At 47.5% G+C, this 23478-nt stretch overlaps 1 pseudogene; it reads left to right on the top strand.

The window, feature by feature from the left end:
• The window catches only part of LOC117436912 (olfactory receptor 14C36-like), a 30589-nt pseudogene extending 7793 nt beyond the window's left edge, over positions 1-22796 (top strand).
• Positions 22797-23478: the final 682 nt, after the last annotated feature.

The following is a 23478-nucleotide window of genomic DNA, read 5'->3' as shown; positions in this document are numbered from 1 at the left end:
GCCTGGCATAAAGAACAGCAGCTGCCCCATTTACACCATGCACGTAGTCCCTCAGCCTTTGTACTCCTGGAGTCCAGCTCCCTGTGTGGGAGCATTGAACTCTTAGTGGGACGTTGCTTGGCATAAGTAAGCTGTAGCTCACTCTCTGTGTTGGTTATCAGTTTCTGGGTGACTGGATTGGTTTCTTCTGTTGCTTTCTCACAGCGTGCAGGTTTTGATTGAAAAAAAGAAATTGCAGTTTGAAAATAGGCTCCTGACAATTTACTTCCTTATGGCTGGATAACTGACCAGTCCATCAGACTGAAAGCTGAGTTTACAAATGCATTTGTCTTTTACATACTGAAAATCACAGCATCAAAGAAGGGAAAAGTGTGATCTCACACACACCTACAGGGACAGGATTCCTCAAAAAGAAACTTTATCTCGGACTCACTATACACTGATGTATTCATGACTGTACACGAGCAGAAACAGCAGCTCAGACTCTAACCAGAAGTGTTATTTTAAGCTGACCTACAGAGGCCAAGCAAGTGTCATGCTATTTCTGACACAGAATGAGGCAAGCTGGCAGGAAGCTTTGGAAATCATTTAGACCAAATCCAACTTAAACCTGAGACAACTTCAAAATTAAGGCTTTGACCAGTTAAGTTTGGAGAATTTCCAGGGGTGGATATTTCACAGCTTTGTTCTGCAACTGACAGACAGGTGATAACACATGGAAAGGAATAAGCACCCAAAAGAAAGCAAACAGCTGTGGGACCATGCTATTGAATGGAAACCCAAAGCTTGCAAGTGCAGTGTCTACTTCACAAGACTAACTTTCTGCTTCCTTGTTCTGCTGAAATTACTACAAGATAACAATATGCTAAAACAGTAACACGACATAAGGTTACATGAATTAGGCAAAATCTCTCTCTCTTGTATAAAGAGAGGAAATCACAGCGTGCAATCACAGTTTGTTCCTCTGACCTGAGAATCAAGTTTTCCTATTTCCTTAAGGAAGAAATACTTGCTTCTTGTACGGGCTTATTCATTTTGGCATGAAACATTGACAACAGATTATTTCACATATTAAAAGAGAAAACCTCAGGTTTGAAGTTACTAAACAAGACTGAACTTACTTCAATGCCTAAATTATTTCACAACTGCTCCTTTTTGGAGATGCACATACCAAACAGGGTAAGATGATCATATCTGTATCTACTGCTTTTGAACTCTCTTCCTACAGCCTCAGATGCTTGCTGGGATCCCACTTCTGAGCCAGTGTTCAGATCCTCTCATCTGTTGTAATTACATCTCCATCAAACCTTAAAAGAGGCAAAACAAGAAACAAAAGTCATAAATGTGTTTTAAAAGTAATGCAAACTAAATTGGTGCAATTAAATGGAAATTAAATCTTTCCACCTTCTGGTTTTGAAAGAGTCATTAAACTCTGTTTCTATCATATCACGTTAACTGGCTTCCCTGGAGGTTTTAAGTGTTCTAAAATTGCTCATCTCTGTGAGAACACGGTGGCTCCAGGACATGCTTTCATTACCACAAGCCACACATAAGCTGTCCATTCTTTCCCCATTAGGAGCATTTAAAGACATAGTAGATCTTCATATGGGAGTTACCATACTGAAAAGAACATGCAACATATTTCAGAGGTTGAGGCCTTGGTTCCATAAATACACCTTAGCAGGAGTTTATTTCCTTTCTTTGCCATACATGAAAACCAAATTGTAGCCTTGGAACAGTTTCTGATTGGCACCTATTAGATTTTAGGCTATCACCCACATCTAATAACTTGTTTTTTCTGCTGGATGGACCCACTCCTGCACATACCTCTTCTGAACTTCCAGGAAAAAAGAATCTGTTCTTTTCATTTGCAGCTCATACATGGCTCGAAGAATACGGAGAGGTGCATTGAGCGCATCATGCGTCATCTGAGCGAGGGAACAAAAAAGGAAAACCAGATGACATTACAGAGCAAAAAGATGTGTTTCTTTAACAATGACCTAGATATTAGTTTCCCATGTATTTATCATATGGGTAGAGAATTAATGAACTTAATATCTTGATTAGTAAAAGTGAAAAACAATTAGGAAAAAGCTTCATAATGATTTTGTAGTGTTCATGACTGCAGATGTCATTTATTACCTTTAGATAACAATACACTGAAAACATAGACCCGTATTCTGTGAACTTACAAGAAAAACAGCCACATAGACTGCTAAATATTTTATGCAACCAGCAAATTCAAAGAAATGTCGAAGGAGGTAACATTAAGTACCAAGAAACATATTTTGGTGGCTTCATCCAAACCCCCCAGAGGATCGAGTTTGTTCTGCTCTGGATCTACAGGACCAACAATGGGTGGCTCCACATCTTGATCTTGTTCCCCTTTTTCCAGTTCAGTATCCTCACATTCAGCCAGGGAACTGATCTCTTTCTTTGAGGAATACAGCATTCTTGACAAAATCTATATACAAAAAAAGGCAGCATACGGTGTGACAGCTGTAGATATTATTAGTGTAGCTGCAATCAGCATTTTAGATGAACATTTTAAGACTTGGACCGTGCTCAGCACACGCTATTCTAACCTGCAACAGCACCGAAACCACCACCAAACAACAATCAATCAAAACCAAGCCCAAACCAAGAACCCCTAACCATTTCCCTCTTTACAAATGAGTTGCACCTTCCAGGTGGCTACAAAGACAAATGAAGTGACCAGCCTAAAGTGGAAAAAACTGAGAAAATAATTATTTAACCATTTCAGTACATCAAAGGCTTGAGGAGTCTTAAACAAGCACAGAGTAGAAGTGACTGAACACCAGCCACCAATGCCCCCACACACTCCTCCTTCAGCACAGCTATGCACTAGTACTCCTGATAGGAAGAAAACCATGTTACTTCCTTGGTCCTTCAATTTGTGACAGCAGGAGTAATGTGGGCAGAACTATGGCAAAACATTTTAGTGCTCAGGGCAGAACAGGCACTTGCTACAGTGCTGCCCAAAGGGGAGGAAGGTGGGACACTGTCCTGGTTTAAGCTCAGCCCTAAATCAGGCAGTCGCTCTCTTACTGCCCACCCTTTCCTTCCCCTGCTCCCAGAGGGATGGGGAGGAGAATGGAAAGAATGTAACTCCCACCAGTTGAGACAAGAACGGTTTAGTAACTAAGGTGTAACACAAATCACTACTGCTACCACCAACAATAATAATGATAAGGGAAATAACAAGGGAAGAGAATACAAGACCTCACCACCTGCCCACCCATACCTAGCCTAGGCAAATAAATGACACTATTTTTCAGCTCAGTCCCTGCAAAGCTGTTTCATTCATTCAGGTTGTTGCCATGAGTAGAAGAACCATTTCACCTTTCATTATCATTAGGGCTGCTGTTTCCACATTTCCTCTTAAGAGTGACAAATGACAGTTAGGGGATGATGAGGCAGAGGCACCTGGAATGTATCATGCATGGTGATTTATCCCAGCTACTGCACTGTTCCATTGACACTTGTTTGACTTCCTTGGTTAAGCCCCATACTCCAGACACAGGCTGCTGCTACTCCTAAGAAATACCAAGTGGGTCATTTTGAAGGGGAACGGTATTAAATGGTCTGCAGTGCATTATCAGGAACAAAATTCCTTGCTCTGGCAATGCCATCACTTTCTATTTGCTGTTTATGATGTACCTGCTGTGTAGGGACAGGGGGACAAAATGCATGGCAATCCTCTCCCTACCAGTCCAGTCACCACTGCAGAATTAAAGGCACCACTGCTACCTGATACATGAAAAAAAGGAAGACAAAAGACACAAGCAGTACATTCTCTTTCCCAGCCATTAAACTGCTCTCAAGAAAAGCAGCAAAACTTGCACATTAAACCTGCTATTTGCTGTGCTCCTTCAAGCCAGGATATGATGAAAGCCCATCAAGAGCCCCAATTAACATTTCAAAAGGTATACTTCACAGGATGGCCAGTGTCCAATGCTTACACCTAACGCTAACATGGCACACAGCTTCTCCAAAACTGTCTCCAAAATTCTAGCAGTCCTTCTGCACTAATGCTGCCATTTCAATATCCTCATGAAGTATTTCCATTGTTAAAACTTGAAGACAATGAAATAGAAAATGTGGGATTCAGGAGGAATTCACCTGGGTTCGCATGCACACTCAGGCTTTGGGATGGAATGGGCATTTCTGGCAACCAGGTCCCTGGGGAAGGCGTGAATACCAGAGGAAGCACAAGCCCCATCCTATGAACTAGCTGGCAAGACAAAAGAGCTCAAAGAATCACCTCCATGTCCTCCCACTCAGCCACTTTCACCTCACTGCTGTTGGTTTTGCTGAGTGTCTCTCACCAGCCCCAACCTGTGCTCTCCCAGCCTGGCAACATCCTCCCTTGGCAGCCCAGTGAGTAAGCACCACTGGAGCTGCTCACCGCTCCCAGCCAGGCAGAGCTCATTGCCTTTAGAGAACTAACAAAGTCATTCCTCTGAGCACAGGGCTCACTTTACTGACTGGAATGGAAAGTCATTTATTAGATACTGCTTTAGGAAGGCAACAGTTACCAAGTCATCACTTGTCCCTCACTGAGATTGCAACTGAATTGGTGGGGATGAAGGTTCCTCAAGTCAGAAAAACTTCTGACTGTCCAATTTCAAACCAAAGATGCTCATGTTGCTTTGCACAGGATGGGTCAGCCCATGTTCTCTAGAGCCCCAGCTGATACACAGGTAACCAATGTACAGGGGGGTAATACAGAGAAATTGTACAAGGGGGTTAAAGGAATTCCTTTGCTTAAACAAAAGTATTGTCTGTCCTAAGTACCTAACATGCCAAGGCATTGACTACTGATGAGGGGGAGAAGCAGATGCTTAGTTCTGCTGATAAGGGACAAAATCAGATGCTTAGCTCCACTGGTAAGGGACAAAAGCAGATGTTTGGTTCTACTGAGAAGTGGGGGAGAAACAGACTGGGCATGGACCAAACCCTAAGCCCATGTGTGAAGATTAAAAGGTGAAAACTTTAAGAAGAGAAAGACTCAGACAGGGATCTCCAGAGGGAACCAAACCTCTACCAAGTGGGAATTGCAGAGCAGGACATGGAGAGGTGTGTGTCTCCTGCCTCCCCAATTCCTCCTTCCACTGGTTCCCAGCTAGTCTGACAGAGGACACAGCTCTAGGGAAAGTGGCACCTCCTCAGTCTCCCAGATGCCGAGCCCACCCACCCAGCTCACATCTGACCATCCCACACCCATGGGCTCCAGAAGCTCTTGGAAGAGGAGGAGTCCAGGCAGGAAGGGGGAGTAACCTGCTCCCTTTCAAACCCATCCCCACCAACTTCCAAATGACAGGGGCACACAAGTAACACTGCCCTAGGCTTCAGGAACAGCAGAGGGACAGAGTGGAACAGAGCCCCTGTCCCACAGCAAAACTGCATCAGAGGTTACCTCCAGCAACAGACACATTTGTTGGTGCTCGCCAGGCTTGCTGTGGCCTCCATGCAGCAGAGGCTCCCAAGTCCATCAAATGTGTGCCTGTAGCAGCCTCCTCAGCCTCGCAGCATCGACTGACAGCAGAGAAAGGTACAAACAAATCCCAAGAACATTAAGCTGAGTGCAGAGCTTAAATCTGCTCCCCAGGCACATTTGCAGTTTTCAGTCACTACAAACCTGGGTGTCCAAAGTCACCTGGCACACACAGTGCTAGCAAGGGCACATCGCAGAGCACCTCAGAGTGATGACAGATGCACCCTGGTGTAAGAAATCCATAGCACCCAGATAATGGAATCACAGACTGGTTTGGGTTTGAAAGGAACCTTAAAGCTCATCCAGTTCCAACCCCTGCCACAGTGTGACAATGGTACCTTTCAATCTACCTTCCTCCACCTGAGGAGTCCTGGCGATCCAAAAGAAAGTCTCCACTAAGCAGTGGGGAAAAGAACATGCAGGTGACCTCTGACACATGCACAGCCTTGCTATGCAGTTGGAAAATTCACATGGGAAATGCTGGTTATTCCACCCATTCCTCAAACAACAAAGACTTCAGGAGATTCACAAATTCTAGGAGACCAAGGCCAGGTTGGACAGGGCTTGGAGCAACCAGCTCTAGTGGAAGGTGTCCCTGCCCATAGCAGGGGTTGCAGCTGGATGAGCCTTAAGGCTCCTTCCAACCCAAACCACTCCATGATTCTATGATACTCTGGATTTTGTAAGACAGGCAAATCAATGCTCTTCCTAAAATTTGCAGCTTTTAGGCTGCTTCCCAGAATATGGCACAACACAATCTTTTTAAGCTGAGCTATCACTCTGAAACTCAAAACTAACGCTTTCAGCCCTGCTCCTGCTTTCACCCAATACAAACCTCAAACAGATCTCCTGAAGATACTCACATACTGGTGTGAATCTGAGTCAAAGCAACTGCCTGTAACCAACGGCAGTGCCTAGAGCACTTTACATTCAATTCTGCTTTAGCTAAAAACAGTAGGCTCCTATGGAAGCACATGGTTATTTATATTGCTCTGTTTATTTATATTCTATTTCTATTGCTCTGTCTCCTTTGAATCAACAGAGGGTGGGTGGCCAGAAGGCTTCTCCATGTGACAGGAAGGCAGACTAACAGCTCTAGCCCAGTGACACAGTGGAACACCTCGCTGACCCCAGTGGGATAGGATGTGCGAAGGAGCACGACAGGGAACCACAAGCGTCTCCCCCCATCCCTAAGCCATCATCCCAGAACAGACTTTGCCCCAGAACCACAGAGACCCAATTCCCACTGCTTCTTGGCAGCTCTGACCAGCCTGGAGGACAACATCTGATTCAGCAGGGAGGGCAGAGGCCATGAACCACAATGCAGGGCTCAGCTTGAACCCAGACTTCACAGGTTCACCAATGCCACCTTCACTGGCCATGAAGGAGCTGCAGAGGGAGCCGCTGCGTTATGCCCAGAGGAAAGCTGATTTCACATCACTTTCCTGCTCCTCAACCAAGATCAATACAACTTCATTTCAATTTACTGGCTCAGGAAGATTAATTCCACAGCCTTTGTTAAGCACTGAGTACTATTATTACCCAAACTGCTCGAGTTTGGTTCTTTTTCCTCTTTGAAAAAAGTGCCTAAGGACCAATATGTCTGAAGGATTAAAAGTCACTTCAAAAGCCAACATAAAAAGAAGAGGGATTTGAGAAGCCTGACTGTGTCATTCCCACTGCAGCACTTACACATCCATGGCCTGGCTGTCCCCAGACCAGCACATCTCAACTGACTGCTGTGGGCTGACATTTATATGAACACTTTCAAGAGAAAAATCAACTTTTAGGTCTCAAGTCTCCTTCCTGCCAATCAGCAGGAAATTAACAGCAGAAAAAAGCTTTCTGCTCAGCAGAACTGCCCTTCATCTCCTACAGCAAGGAGCACAGGGAGCCTGCTCATATGTCCCCATGGGTCTCTTGCATGCTGAGGTCCCAGGGCAGTGTGACTGTGCCCCAAAGTCCCCCACAGCTCCCAGGACACTGAGCCACCAACTACAGGCAGAGCTGCACCAGCTCCAAATCAAACTGTGTGAAGATGCAGATGCCCACCGGGCTGAGGACACTCCTGTCTCCTCACACCGGTTCTGTCCTTGCTGGGGGTTAGGGCACAGGCAGTTGTAGCCTCACCAGTCCCCTGAAGTGACTCTCCAGGAGACTCTATGGACAGCACAGGGGAAGCGGCTGCAGGAGCAAGCAGGGGGAACCCCCTCTTACATGGCAAAGGGGGCAACTGCCACATTAAGCAGGGCTTTGGGGACATCAGTGTCAGGCTGCTCCTACGTCCTGACCTCCCTCTCCCCATCCAGCTCTGTGGGAATGGACAAGATTCCAGCTTTTTCCTCCCTAAAGGAATAAACCCCTATACAGCACAGAAGAAAGAACTACTACCAGCCAAAAACCCTTTGGTATTTCATATGCCACATCCTCCAAGCCTCTCCTGGAGAAAGATATCAGCACTTCTAACATGGAACTTAGTCTCAAAAGCCAAATGCAAGACTGGGGACACCTTTATCTATGACTGGATGAGACCCAGAAGACCCTGTGCCAACTTCTGACAGACACCTGGAGGGACAGCCAAACACACAACTGCATGTTTTTTGAAGTATATAGCTACCAAAACAAATACCTGCTGCAGCTGATTCATTGCCCAAAATCATGTCTTTTCTAAAAACATCTGTCAGCACATAGGGGAGGAAGCAAGAGGGCCTGACTTTGGAATGCCATAGTCACAACACAGCTAACCTGCCTTTTCAGGGAAATCCAGCTGGAGAATTACACATCAATATGCAGTATTGCACCCTGAATACTGATTGGCAGTTCTAGAGTGGAACAAATCTCTTCTCTCTCGTTAAAATTGTCTGCCATCTTTTCATCCCTTCATTAGCTATCTCAGTACAAAGTGAACTTAATGCACCACGTGTCATCTGAACCGGGTTTTAAACACTTCCTTTAAAATGAGCTGCTCTGTGATCTTTGGGTTACATTGATTTCAGTTTCAAAGAAAACAACAACAGAAAGAACACTTTGATCAGGTAAGCAGTTTTCTTCCTAGTCACACTCTGTCAACAATACAAGACATTACTAGCAGTTAGAAAGAACCAACTCTGAGTATGAGTTGCTGAGAAGCCATTCTTTGAAGTGCTGTTTAAAGACAACAAAGCCTTAAGGGGAAAGCACATGTCAGAAAGTATTTCTAGTATAGCAGAAATCCCCACTTGAACCTAGTGACAGACACCGTCCAGCCGCATCACTGGGCTTGTTCCTCAAAGCACAGGGAAGCTACACCAGTGATGCAGGGGGTAGGCTGTAGGCAGAAACACACACTCCCCCCCAATACCTGTACCCACCCAAACAACAGAATAACCCTGCAGAAAATACAACCATCAAAATAAAATAAGATTTACAAACTCCAGCAAGTTATCCCATCATTCCTGGGGCAAATTAACTCCACAATGGCCTTCACTCCACTGCCATGACCAAAAGCAGAAATAAAACCTTTACAGAAACCACAAGCTTTGAACTTTCAGTGGTGGTCTCTACTGGAGCAGTTTTCACTGTACTGGCCTGAAGCTGCTAGCACCGAGTTCCTCACAACTCCATTACAACACATGTATGAGGGAGTGAATCCAGAGCTAGATGTTTGCTTCTAACTTTCACATTAAGAGTTTAAGATAGATGGTACCATTCATCATCCTATTTCTAAGCATCCCCTTTTTTTCTTCTCCCCCTCTTACGGATGGATTTATTGACATAGAGGCATATATTTCAATATAAGGGATCTTGCAATGCACACAGTTCTAAAATGATTTGTTTTCCAGTTTCTACACTTCCAACAAATAGGAATATTTTGACTACAGGTGATGCATTTTTTCCTCCTCCTACACTAAGTAACTTGACAAAACAAAGATTCCACTTCATTTTCAACTACTTGTGCTATCTCAGTCTCAACTGCTCATTTGTTCTCATAGCACATTTAGTTTCCTTACGTGTGGATGTCCTGCAATGCTCATGCCCAATCTATGAGTGCCTGAAATAAAGAGGCTGACATGAGAGGCTTGAATACATATATTCTTGTATATGACAATTCCGAGTTTGTGGTGGAATGAGGGAAAAAAAAGTGGAAAGAAACCCAAGGAAGTGGTCAGGCAGCAGGAAACATTTCTGCTACTTGGCAACAAGAAGCTACATTAAAAGCTCATTACAAAGTTTGCCCTGCACTGAAACAGAGCAAATCAAGAACCTTCCCCTGGGGGCAGACTCCACAAGGGCTTTCTGTGGTTTAGACACTTCCTCTGCAGTTGCACACAGGGCTCAGCTTTTTATTGCTGCACATGCAAGGATGACTGGAGAAAACACCTACAGGTGTTCTAACAAGATTTAGAATCAAGAGATTCTAATGTGACTTACTGCAACCCCGGAAGTTATGACAGCACTTTATTCTTTTAATAATCCATTCAAATAACAAAGCACAGCAGCATACTGGGGCATGGAAATGGCCTCAATGTAACTGGCAGCAGGACAGGATTTCTCTGGAATTAAGGATCTTCATTGTAAATAGTCTTTAAATTCCTGACTTCTGCCTCTTTTCATGGACTTCAGGCTTCTGGCCTTCCTCTCTCTTCTGCCTCTGTAGTGAAGTGACAGCGAGGAGTAAAACCTATACCAGCTCCTCTGCATCAGAGGCAGATGATATTCCAGTGCTCACACTGGAAGCAAAACCTGCTTTACAGCTGAGTTGTTCCCAAATTCATAAAAAGGAAGCAAAACAGGACTGGGGAAGGGCTGAAACCATGCCATGACTTCAGCCTGCAGCTGTTCTGGCCCTATGACTGGAAACCAGCTCCTATAAGTGCCCCGTGCTCTTCCTCTCCCCACTCTTTTGGAACCATGCAAGCCTTTGGTGTGGAAATGGAGATGAAAGCAACAAGAGAGGTTCGAGTGTGTTTACTTCATAATCCATTTCAGCCCCAAAAAGTGACTTTGCAGACAGATTAGAGCTCATATGACAGTGGCAGCTCTTTTATTACTGTGGCACTTGTCCCCTGTGTACCAGAGCGTGACAACTGCCATATTCCTTAACATGGATCAAGAGACAGCTGAAAGGTTACAAACTCTACAGAGCTGCCACAAAACAGGAATGGTTTCATTACTTTCCTTTACATCGGATACCTTTGTGCAATCTGTAGCTGTTGAAGCAAGTCAGAAGAGTTTGAAATGCAGATTGTTTGAAAAGTGGTTTATGCTTATGCCTATGTTCACTTAAACATGTTACAACAGTCACCAGCACTCCAGCAAGACTCTTTCAAGTAACTGTGTGGGTTACACATCAGCTGGATGCCCAAACATTCCAAAATCCCCCACATCCTCAGGTGTTCTTTGTCTTGTGTTCAGTCCTAGAAAAACTCTACAGAGAGAGGGAAAAAGAATCTTTCTCTTTAACCCTAATAAATCTTATTCAAACTTTCTATGATGGAACATGTACACCACTGAATTGATTTCCTGGAGCAAGGAGCTTGTTTATGATAAGTACTTGTTTGTGCTAAAAGAAAAGCTGTGACAGAAAACATGTAGGTGTATTTCTGAGGAGCAGCATGTAAAGCACAGCTCTGGACACCCTGGCAGCTGCCAGGGCTGGCCTCTGGGCTGCAGGGCTGGATTCTGCCAGACCCCAAAAGAAGAGGAACAGCCCTGAGCTTGTCCTTGGGATCCAAGTGTCTGAGGACACATCAGGGAGCCCAGCAGCTGTGACCAGAGCATGGCCACCAAGGACTGGGACAGCCCCTAGGACTCCTGGGCACAGGCACTGCCTGGGGCCAGCACCCCAAAGGCTTCCTCTGAAGGCTGCTGGGCTGAGGTGCACCAGGTGTGCCTGGGCATGGGGGGCCCCGTCACCCCCATGTCATTGTGACACCACCTGGCAACGCAGCAACCACAACACCCTGGGACAGAAGAAAAGGGAGCAGCTCCTGTGTCCCCTGGCAGAGATGGCCCAGGGCAGCCCAAGGACATCCCAGAGGAAGTCCTTGAGGAGCTGCGGGAGTTACTTGGAGGGGCCTTGAGGGAGGAGACCAGCACCTGGTCAAGGCTGCTGGAGGCCAGCTCCTGGCAGCACCAGCTTGGTAGCGCATGGGATGGAACAGTTCTTTTCAGCTGGATAGCTGTGGCCAGACCATAGGAATGCCACCTGAGGAGCACTGCAGAGCTCATCATCATCATCCCCTGTGGAGCCAGGGGCAGCAGCTGTAAGCAAAGAGATGCAGAGATGTTTCCAGGTATCTCAGTGCTGTGGAGCAGACACTGGTGCCTGCCAGACATAGGGAGGGGGTTTCTTGCCCACAGGGTCCATCAGGCCAGGGGCCTTTGACCACTCTCGGGAAGTGCTGAGGTGGTTCTGGGTTGAGGGAAAATAGGACTTGGGGGTGTTCTGGGAGGTGTGATCAGCCTTTGGGGCCAGAATCAGGTCCTGCTCCCATGCTCAGGGAGAGCCGATCGCCAGTGCTGGGGTCAGGAAGGAATTTTCCCCCGGGCACATTGGCCCTGGCCCAGGGGTTTTTCGCCTTCCTCTGAGCATCCAGCAAGACACTGTTAGGGCTCCTCTGCTCCATCCTGGCTGCTCCTGCACCACGAAGGTGGCGCCTCGTGTCCTGCAGCTGGGGGGGGAAGGCTTTTTTTCCCCCATGGATCTGAGAGTGTCCCTGTGGGTTTTTTGCCTTCCCCTGCAGCAGTGAGCCAGCCCTTGACAGGGCTCCTCTGGGCTATGGTGGCCCACAGGTTGCTGCTCCTGCTCCACGCGGGTGCCCCTCGTGCCCCACATCTGGGGGGAGGAAGCTTTTGCGACTCCCAGGGTACCCCTGGGGTTGCTGCTTGTCCTCTGTCGCACTGAGCACAGCCCCTTGTCAGGGTCCTGTCAGCTTGGTTCTCACCTGCTGCTCTCACACCTCCAGGGCACAACTTGTGCCCTGGCTTTCCCTGGCTCCATTGCCCAGTGCAAGCTTGGAGCAGGAGCAAGCTCTGCTCTTCTCTTGGCTCCATTCCCTGTGGTTCTTGCTTGTGCACAGCAGCCTGTGCTTGGAAGGGCTCCAGACTTGCTGCCCATCAGCAGCTGCCACTTTCCAGCTCTCCCTGAGTGCAACACCAGTGCCAGGAGGGCACGAGAGCACTTTTCATGCATCCCGGAAGAGAAACGAAAGGAAAGGAAGGTAATGGAAAGCTAAGGAACATAGCTGAAAGTAACCGAACAGAATGGAAAGGAACATAACAGGAAGGAAAATAACGTAATGGAAGAGAGTTAAGTAATGGAGAAGAAAGGAGAGCAATGGACAGGAAAGAATGGTAACAGAAGAAAGCTGAGTAAGAGAAAAGAAAGTGAGTAACAAAAAGGAAAGAAACATAATGGAGAAGAAAGGAAAGAAATGCACTGCAGTGGAACAGAAATGAAAGTAACATAATGGAAAGGAAACAAAGAAACATCCTTTATGAAATGTCATTTTTAGGAAAGGAAACAACAGGAACATAAAGAAAAGAATAGAACAGAACAGGAAGGAAATGAAAGTAACATGAGAGGAAAAACAGGACAGGAATTTAACAGAAAGGATAACATAATGGAACAAAAATAAAAGAACATAATGGAAGAGGGAGGAAAGGAAAGAACACAACATAACTGCAAGTAATTTAACAAAATGGAAATGAATGATGGAGGAAGGAAAATAATGTAACAGAAAGTAGAGTAACATAATGGAAAGAATGGTAACAGAAGAAAGTTAAGTTACAGACAAGAAAGTAATATGAGAAGACAATAGAGAAACATATTGCAATGGAACAGAAATGAGAGTAACGTAACAAAGGAGAAGAACATCATGGAACAGAAATGAATGTAAAGGTATAGGAAATACCACACTTCATAACATTTCCTTTTTTGGAAAGTAACAAAGGAACAGAACAGGAAGGAAATAAAGGAACGCAACTGTGAAAGTATCATAACACAATGGAAATGGTCGTACTGGAATCAAAACTAACATAATGGAAGGGAGAGCAACGGAAAGGAAACTAATGGAAAGGAAGTTATAGTAAGCATACTAACAGCAAGGAAAAGAACAGGAATGAAAGTAATAGGAAATTAATACAAAGTACCGTAACACAAAGTAGCATAAAAAATGGAGAGTAATGTCTCAGAAAGTAAAGGTTTGCAACAGAAAGTTATAGAAAGGAAAAGACCATAATGGAACAAAAAGTAAAATAAATCTTGTTTCCACTTGTAACCTTTGTAATTTGTTTCTCTTTATAGTTGAAACGCCCCTGGCATTTCAGGCAAAGAAGTATCATCATTATTCAACTCATGATGAGTGCAGGAAGTGAATGGAACTAGAACAGTTGTGTTGAAAGTGACCTACACAGACCATGTAGTCCAACTACCTGACCAAAAGTGGAAGCAAGGCATTAAAGGCGTTGTCCAAATGCCTGTTAGGGTTAGGGTTCCAGGTTTTAACCACCCTCCGGGTAAAACAGATGACTATTCCAAAGTTGTGTATTATACATGAATGAATTAAACCATTTCAGGCATAGAAAAAGTAAAACTGGTAGTGTATGCAAGCTGGTGTGTTTGTATACATATCACTGGTAAACTATGTAAGTATTTTTCTATGCAGTATTTCAGAGGCAGAATGTGTAATGCTGCTTTGTTTTCCAAGGAACAGATGGTAGAGCTTTTTTGTTTGCAATTAATCAATCAGCTGCTAAAGGAAATGCAATGTTTGTTTAACAAGACTTCATATCCACCCTAAAAAGCCATCTAATTTGTTGGCAATTCTTGCAAGCAATCTCCTGGCTAAGACTGGCTTTATTTCAAATGTCCATAAGGATGAGCTGTTTCACTGGGCTCTGGTGAGTAACTGATCTCACACAAACACACATTCAGAGGCCTCCAACGGTAAAGATGCAGGAGGAAAAGCAGAGCTAAAAAAGTCTCCAATTTGGATGTGGCATGAATACAAAGATAAAAACAGTTGATGTTATAAGAGAATTTCCTGGAAGGTTTTATATGTTCATTACAGGGTCTAAAGTCACTTTTATACACTACATAGACACTGTTAGACACTTTAACTGGGAAATATTCCAAGCCATTTCCCCTTCCTCCCCAGACTAAGGTAAACAAGTTGCTTCAGTATCAAGGAAACTCTTTCCCTGTCTTCAGACACCTCATGCAGATTTCCTAAGGGATTCAGAACCAATCTTCTTTTGAAATATTTCTCTCTCCCCATGCTCTCACCTAAATACAATCACTAAATACCAGCCCTGCTCATGTACAGCTGCAGTGATATCAAATCTCAAATGTTAACAGATGCATTCCAGATGACAAATACTGTTTATGATCTCCCAAAAGTCTGCTGCTTTCATTTCCTAAACTCCTTCAGAAAATCAAGGGAGTTTTGTCTCTGTAGTACCCACATCTTCACATGGAGCCAAGTGACTCTAGGTTTGCTCTTTTCAAGAAGACAGGACAATCTTGGTACAGAGATACTGCCACAGTTCAGAGATAAGTGTTCTATGGAAGACAAAACCAAGTTACACTGGTTAATCAGACACTCATTTATCCCTGCTGAGTATTTTTTACAGGAAATTCAAGGGTTTAGATATAACACCCTTCCCTCTGTTTTCCTGGAATGGGAAAAGGAAAGCACGTCAGGTAGGTAGTTATCACAATTAGAGCACGGAACAGGCTGCTTTCAAATGCCAGCATTTGTTAAGCTTCAACATTATGCCAAAGACCAAACTGTAAAAATTCTTCAAATAAAGACAGAAGAGTGAAATATTCTAAATTTTGATTATTGTCAATTTGAAAGGGTTTCTGAAGTACCTTTTGCCAGATTCCCAAATGCCAAGAGTGCCCTTGTTCATTTGCTGGTGGCAAAGTAAATGTGGTTGGGAACTTCAGCTGAACACTCCTGTTCACCCCTTCCAACTTTTTCAGGCTGTCAGTTTACAGAAGCTCCCAACACCTTCAGCTATGAGAGCTGAAATCTAAATCAAATTACAGATCAAAATCCAAGGAGAAACACCCACGACCATCATCCCAAACCCCTCCATCAAATAGTGATAGAAAGAGGACATTAAAGCTGAAGAATGGGGACGTTCCAATGCAGAACTGCACATACAAGTAAAATGTTTTGAGCTGTTTCAGTACACTTCAACTTTTCTTCCCAAGTGGAAGCACACTTACCTAAAAGAGCCCCAGACCATTAAAAGCACCAAACACAACCCAGGCCTGCACAGAGAAGATTCTTAGGTAGCCAGCACTTTCCTTTTAGGAGTCTTTTCCTGCTGTTTTTGCCCGCTACATAATTATCAAGCACTACTTCTTAACCACAACTAGGTGACCTCCACAGCCAGATGCTGAGCTGAGCTATTACAGGTCCCCAAAGCACAGCATCTGGCACTTCACACACCTTCAGAATGAAACAGATGTGACTGTTTTCTGGGATACAATCGCTCTATGAACCCCTGCTTTGCTCTCACAGTTGCCTAGCTGTGAAATGAATTCTAAGAGCTCAAAACACCATCCTTTCACTGTGCCTAAGTGAGATTAGCAAGAGACTATTACACACTACGCTACTACTTTACCTATGGCAGTTCAAGTACAAGTTAGCAGAAGCCTAAGGGTTTAGTTTTGTTACTCTTAACATCATTCCACTCCATGTTGTGGGAAAAGGCAGTTCAATTGCTCAAACTGTATTTTAAGCAATAAATAAAAAATAAGTGCCAGGAAAAAAAAACAAAATCAGCATCTTTCTCAAGAGCATCATCAATGTAACAGCAGAATCACATGGCTGGCATGAACCTCAAAGGTCAGCTAATCCATCTCCCAGAAAAGCTCAGTTACATCCCTGTTGTCATTGCTGACATACTCCTGCTCCAGATCTCCCTAGGTTTAATTCCTCAGCACACTGAGGCAGCCCAGAGCTCCACCAGCCCTTCAGCAGCTGAATTTATCTCACTCACTCTATACCATGAGGCTGCTCTGCTGCAATATAAACGGTGGGATACAGAATGAGCTGCAAGCAGGAGAAGGGGCTGGTAGAGAGACAGAGAAAGAAGGACTTGGAGAAGAGAGGGACGTGGAGGACAGCACAGGAATAGAAGAGAGGTCTGGGGAAGGGAGACAATGACAGCAAGGGGAAAGGGAGCAGGGAGCTTGGAGAGATGAGAGGCAGACACGGCCCCAAGGGCCGGGCACTCACCACAGCTCCCGCTCTCCGTCCTGCCAGGGAACCTCTTCAGCCCAGGCCCTTCTTTCTCTGCCTCTCTGTGCTCTCCCCTTTCCTCCTGTGCAGGCCCAGGGCCAGCTGCAGGCCGCAGGCCGGGCTGGGGCAGCTCTCGGCGCTCTGGCAGTCGGGGTGCCCGGTGCCTGTGCCCACAGCGGGGCTGTCTCCATCTCCACAGGGGCTCGCTCACCTCAGCGCTGGCCCCGGCCCTCCCCTCAGCACAACCTGCAAGCCCCAGCACCAACATGGCCGCCGGCAGCCCCAGCACTACAGCTCCCAGCATGCCCCGGGGCGCTCCTCCTGCTGCCAGGCCCTGCTGGGCCACCGTCCCCTGGCCATAGGCCAGAGGGAGCAGGAGAAGGGCAGGAGCCGGAGAGGTGAGGAGCTCACCTGTGGGCTGGGGCTGTGCTGGGGTTGGTCCATGTCCCGTCTGCTTCTGCCCCACTTGTCAGCACAACCAAACATCTGCTTGTGTCCCTTACCAGTAGAGCTGAGCATCTGCTTTTGTCCCTCACCAGTAGAACTGAGCATCTGCTTTTGTGTCTTACCAGTAGAGCTGAGCATCTGCTTTTGTGTCTTACCAGTAGAGCTGAGCATCTGCTTTTGTCCCTCATCAGTAGAACTGAGCATCTGCTTTTGTGTCTTACCAGTAGAGCTGAGCATCTGCTTTTGTGTCTTACCAGTAGAGCTGAGCATCTGCTTTTGTCCCTCATCAGTAGAACTGAGCATCTGCTTCTCCCCCTCATCAGTAGTCGATGCCTTGGCATGTTAAGTACTTAAGAAAGACAATACTTTTATTTAAGCAAAGGAATTCCTTTAACCCCCTGTCGTGGTTTAAACCAAGTCCCCCAACTCCCAGAGAGTTAGGAAGGAGAATACAAGGAATGTAGCCCCCACGGATTGAGATAAGAACGGTTTAATAGCTAAGGCCTAACACAATAATAATGACACAATCAATAACAAGCGAAAAGAATACAACACCTCACCAGCCACCGACCCATAACTCACTCCACCCTGCCCGGCCGAGCACCGCGTGCTCCCTCCTCCATTTTCCTCCAGAGCTCCATCCCTCCTGCTCTCTCTCTCCCAGTTGCATCCTGGCCATCACGTGCTATGGTATGGAATACCTCCCCAACTAGCCCAGACCAGGCACCCTATCTCTCCCTCCTCCCTGGCAGAGCATGAGCTGCTGCTGAACCCATGACATTATCAAGCAACTATTCCCAGCCCAGAAGTCAAAACACAGAACTGCACCAGCTACAAGAAGGAGAAAAATGACTGCTACGGCTGAACCCATGACATTATCCACCCCTTATTCCATACCATTCACGCCATGCCCAGATCCCACATTTCCAATACACCATCACTCTTAAGTCCACCCCTCGATAATGCGACATCTCTATATTGCATCTCTGGAATGATGGCCTGAAGTATCTGGGCCCACCAGGCTCAAAATCATTCACCGTCCCCTTCAGCAGTTCTACAGCTTGCTGCTGGGGACTCCATACAGCTGCCTTCCACTTCCAATGCTTCCAAAGCACTGGAGGGGCCCAGTGGATCAGATACTTGGCCATACTGTCCCACATGCCCTGCCACTCATGACTGTCCAGCCTTGGGAACAGTCTCCTGCTGCTCCTATGTGCTTGTCTAACCTTAGACAAGACCCAAACCTGACTCTGCTTAACTTTTGGGACCGGGGCTGATGTAGCTGCCCTGCTTGCCAGTTCTCCCACCACCAGCTTCTCTTCTCCCGAGTTCGGATCCTCCTCCTCTGCCTTGCTGGGAAGTGCTGCGTGGTCTCCTGCATCCTGCTGGGGGTCGGTGGGTGACTTCCGGGGGACACTCTCGGCCGTCGGGGGGTTGGGAACGGCTGCAGGACTCACCTCCCCCGCTGCCTGATCCTGCTGCTCAGCTACCGCCCTGCTCCGCTCCTCCCCCGCCTGCTCCCGCTGCTCTGCCACAGCCGTTTGGCTCCCCGTGCCGCTCTCCCTGGCAGCCTCAGCTGCCGGCAGCTCCCGGGGCCGCTCCTTCCTGGCTTCACGCAGCCTCACACAGACAGAGGCGAGGACAAGGACAAGGACGGCGAAGAGCAGCGGGACGGCCTGGTACAAGTCCGAGTCCAAGGCCACGTCCATCCCCCCTGCTGCCGGAGCCCCACCGTATTACAAGCCTCCGACACAAACACATCCAATCCATACACAAAGTACCCGGCAAAATCCCGAAACAGCGAGATCCAGAGAAAAACCTCTAAGAGCCAATAAATCAGCATTGTGACAAGGGACCATAAATCCGCTCAGATCTGTTCTTATCTCAAACCCTCGGGCCCCACGTTGGGTGCCAAAAATGTCGTGGTTTAAACCAAGTCCCCCAACTCCTGGAGAGTTAGGAAGGAGAATCCAAAGAATGTGGCCCCCACGGGTTGAGATAAGAACGGTTTAATTGCTAAGGCATAACACAAAACCCCTACTGCCATTTACTACTACAAATAATGATACAGCAAACAGCAAGTGAAAAGAATACAACACCTCACCAGCCACCGACCCATAACTCACTCCACCCTGCCCGGCCGAGCACCGCGTGCTCCCTCCTCCATTTTTCTCCAGAGCTCTACCCCTCCAGCTTTCTCTTTCCCAGTATACCTCCTGGGCATCACGTGCTATGGTATGGAATACCTCATTGCCTAGCCTGGGTCAGGTGTCCTGTCTCTCCTTCCTCCCGGCCTCCCCTCCTCCACCTGGCTGAAAAAAAAAACCTTGAACAAAAACACCCTCAAAACATGCTCAAACCATGACAATGCTCCATCCCTGGCAGTGTTGAAGGCCAGGTTGGATGAAGCCTTGGGTGATATGGTTTAGTGTGAGGTGTCCCTGACCATGGCAGGAGGGTTGGAACTGGATGATCTTAAGAGCCTTTCCAACCCTAACAATTCTATGGATCTATGATTCTGAGAGTTATAAAGCAGGGATGTTTATTGCAATGCCGGGTGTGAGGGGGATTGCTCTTCCTAACCGGCACACCGGGAGCTCAATAAGCTGGATATTTATTATACACAAACATACATATTCATTAGGTTCCCTAGAGTTTGTCTGGGATGTTATAATAAGTTTAGGTCCTTATTATCTTAAGTCTCCTCCCTTTTGGTGCTTGCTCACTATCCTCGGATGGTCGTGGTCAGAGGTCTTCAAGATGAAGCATGAAGTTCCTCACAGTGAAGTGAGGGATATGTTTGGATGCTTTATGCAATTGTTCAGAATTTCTTAGATGGGTTTAAGTACCATTATTTATATGAGGAGGTTTCTGCATCAACATAACTTGTCCAGCTGATTTCTATGCTCTAATGTGTAGCAAAATGTTTAACAACAAATAGAACAGGATATAAATTAGTGAAATTATGGTAGGATGTAAAATTCAACTTTAAAGCCACAGTTACTGTTGGTGACCATCCAACCAGGGTATCCCACCAGGGATGTTCTCATGCTCAGTGTGTGGACTTGCCAGTGACAGCCTAATGGTTCGACTCAATGTTCTCAAAGGGCCATTTGCAAATTAAGTGATTCTGTGATTGTAAGAGAAGAAGATTTTTAGCCTTAAATCTCTGAATCATGAGAGAAATGGCACCGCAGGAAAGCAGTTTGTGTCCCAGCTGAGGGAGGGAACATCAGTGCTTGCTTCAGGCTGTTTCCCATGGTGTTTCCCTGGAGCCTCAGGTAGCCCTGGAAGGAGCCCAGTGTGGCAGAGGCAGAGCCACCTTGGGCTGGGCCTCTGTTGCTGAGCTGGGACCCAGGGAAGACCTGCGAGACTCAGAGAGCTTAAATGCCCTTGGCAGTGAGGGATGCTGAGGAGGAGGAAAAACCTTCTGGAGGAGTAACCTTCCCAGCCCTCTTTGTGGTAAGGCTCTGGGTGTAGGGCAATGAAGCTGCGGGTTCTGTGTGTAGATAAGGAGGAGGATGTGGTGCAGAGCAGGGCTTCCCTCTGCACCATGGCAGGGACAGGACAAGGCAGGTCCCTTGTGCCGGGTTGTGCTGGCTGCAGGCTGTGAATGTGGGTGTGCAGCCAGGGGTGCCCAGCGCTGTCCTTGCGAGCAGGGTCCCTGCAGCCCAGGGGCTGTGTGCAGGGGCAGGGTCTCTGCTGCCTGCCAGGGTCAGTACTCAGCCTGACTGGGAGCTCCACACGGTGCTGGGGGAAGGAACAGCCTGGGCAGAGAAGGGGAAGTGTTCTTGTGCACTGCAGATGGTGCTGTGTGGGTCAGACCTGCTCAGAGCTCCACACCACTCTGAGCATGTTTGCACAGGGTACTGCTAAAAGACACAGAGGCAGCGTTTACCTGATGAGGAAGGATCCTGATCTCTGATGTTTTCACTCTTGGTGGGCAGGTTGGGCAGTGGGAGCTGGGAATTCACTTCTGTGCTTTGGAGAAGGCAGCGAGAGTCTTGTCAGGACTTGTGTGAGCTGCTCCTGAGCCCCTGCAGAGGCAGAGATGCCCCTGGGCAGAGCCCTGCTGCCGGGAGGGGTGTGCAGGGCAGAGCTGAGCACACAGCCCATGGGATGGGCTCTGGCAGCACTGAGAGGGAGCAGAGCTGGGCACAGAGCAGCAGCTCCTGGCAGGGACAGCTCCAGGCAGCAGAGCCATGGGCAGGGAGTGGGGGGAAAGTGCAGCCCAGGCCTGGGGAGGCTGCGTTCAGGCAGCTCTCTTGGTGTCTGCACTGCAGGTGGCTGCTGGACATGCTCTGCTGGGCACAGTCCTTTGCTTCTCCCCATGAGAGCTCCTTGATCTGCCCTCTGAACCCTGCTGCCCTGCTCTCAGCACAGGACACGTGTTTGTGGGGGTTCTTCAGATCCATTTGTGTGTGAAGGCATCTTACAGGCAGTGCAGGTTTGAGCACAGGGCAAATGGGAAAGGACCGATGGACACTGCAGCTCTCCCGGCTCTGCACTAAGGTAGAAAGAGCTGAGATTTTCTGCCTGATAAAATGCACTTCAGATTGTACCAAGAGAGAAGCCTTAGCGGTCTAATGACATTTCTAATGCTAACAGTGAGCCTCTTCTCTCCTACTAAAATGTCCTCAGTAATGAGTGTGTAAATTGCACTTCTGTACCTGACATCCCTCCTGTCCTAACCCATCACTGCCTGTTTCTCCCATGACAGTGCCCCATGCCCAGAGGCAGCAGATGTCCAACGGCAGCTCCATCACCCACTTCCTCCTCCTGCCATTCGCACACACGCGGGAGCTGCAGCTCTGCCACTTCTGGCTCTTCCTGGGCATCTCCCTGGCTGTGCTCCTGGGCAACGGCCTCATCATCACCAGCACAGCCTGCGACCAGCACCTCCACACCCCCATGTACTTCTTCCTGCTCAACCTCTCCCTGCTGGACCTGGGCTGCATCCTCACCACTGTGCCCAAATCCATGGCCAATTCCCTCTGGGACACCAGGGCCATCTCCTACACAGGTTGTGCTGCACAGCTCTTTTTCTTTCTCTTTTTTATCATAGCAGAGTTTTATCTCCTCACTGTCATGTCCTATGACCGCTACGTGGCCATCTGCAAGCCCCTGCACTATGGGACCCTGCCAATACATTTTCACTACCCCTCTGCCGAGGCAATGCTGTGGAGCAGTTCTTCTGTGAAATCCCCCCAATCCTCAAGCTCTCCTGCTCACAATTGTACCTCAGGGAAGTTGAGCTCCTTGTGCTAGGTTTCTTTTCGACACTTGGCTGCTTTGTGTTCATTGTGGTTTCCTATGTGCAGATCTTCAGGGCTGTGCTGAGGATCCCCACTGAGCAGGGACGCCACAAAGCCTTTTCCACGTGTCTCCCTCACCTGGCTGTGGTCTCCCTCTTTGTCAGCACTGGTTCCTTTGCCTACCTGAAGCCCCCCTCCATCTCCTCCCCATCCCTGGATCTGGTGGTATCAGTGCTGTACTCGGTGGTGCCTCCAGCAGTGAACCCCCTCATCTACAGCCTGAGGAACCAGGAGCTCAAGGATGCTGTGAGGAAGCTGCTGACTGGATGTGTTTGATCAGCAATACACTGCCTGCTTTACCCTGGAAAGAGCTCCAAGTGTAGGTCATGACATGCCATGTCTGTCTGCTTTATGTATGTTTTCCTGTTTTAATTTGTGGTGATGTTGTCTTCATAAAAATGTCAGTTTTCATCTCCTCCTGCTTAAGAAGCTACTTGTGTTTTGTGACCCACAGACTTTGTGTCTCTTGGGTCTCTTACTGTATTTCAGTAAAATAAATGATCCTGCAGCAACTTCTTCTCTGTGCTATGTCCTCCCGTGGCAGGAATGAAGGGGAATGAAAGCAGGTTTGTGGCTGCTCCAGCTCTGGGATGGCTGCTCTGTGCCTGCAGCAGGAAGAGCTCTTGAGGAGCCCAAGGGTCGGAGCTGTTGTGCTGGTGTGAGGAGATGGGATGGCATGGGGGGGGCTGCAGAGCTCTCAGGGTGTCCTGGGCAGGAGAGCAGGGGACACAGGGGTCCCTGCAGGGGACTGCCCTGCAATGGCCCAGGCTGGGGCTGCCTGGCTGGGAGCAGCCCATGGGAAAGGTCTGGGTGGGCAGGAGCTGGACAGGAGGCAGCTGTGCCCTGGCAGCAAGGGAGGACAGCAGCATCGTGGGCTGTATGAGCAGGAGCACGGCAGGAGAACAAGGGAAGGGATGCTCTGGGATACTGCAGCCAGGTTTCAGATCCCCAGTTCAGG

The sequence above is a fragment of the Melopsittacus undulatus genome, chromosome 13 (assembly GCF_012275295.1).
Source record: "Melopsittacus undulatus isolate bMelUnd1 chromosome 13, bMelUnd1.mat.Z, whole genome shotgun sequence".
Lineage (NCBI taxonomy): Eukaryota > Metazoa > Chordata > Aves > Psittaciformes > Psittaculidae > Melopsittacus > Melopsittacus undulatus.
The sequence above is the reverse complement of the archived record's forward strand: the minus strand, read 5'-3'. Positions and strand labels throughout refer to the sequence as shown.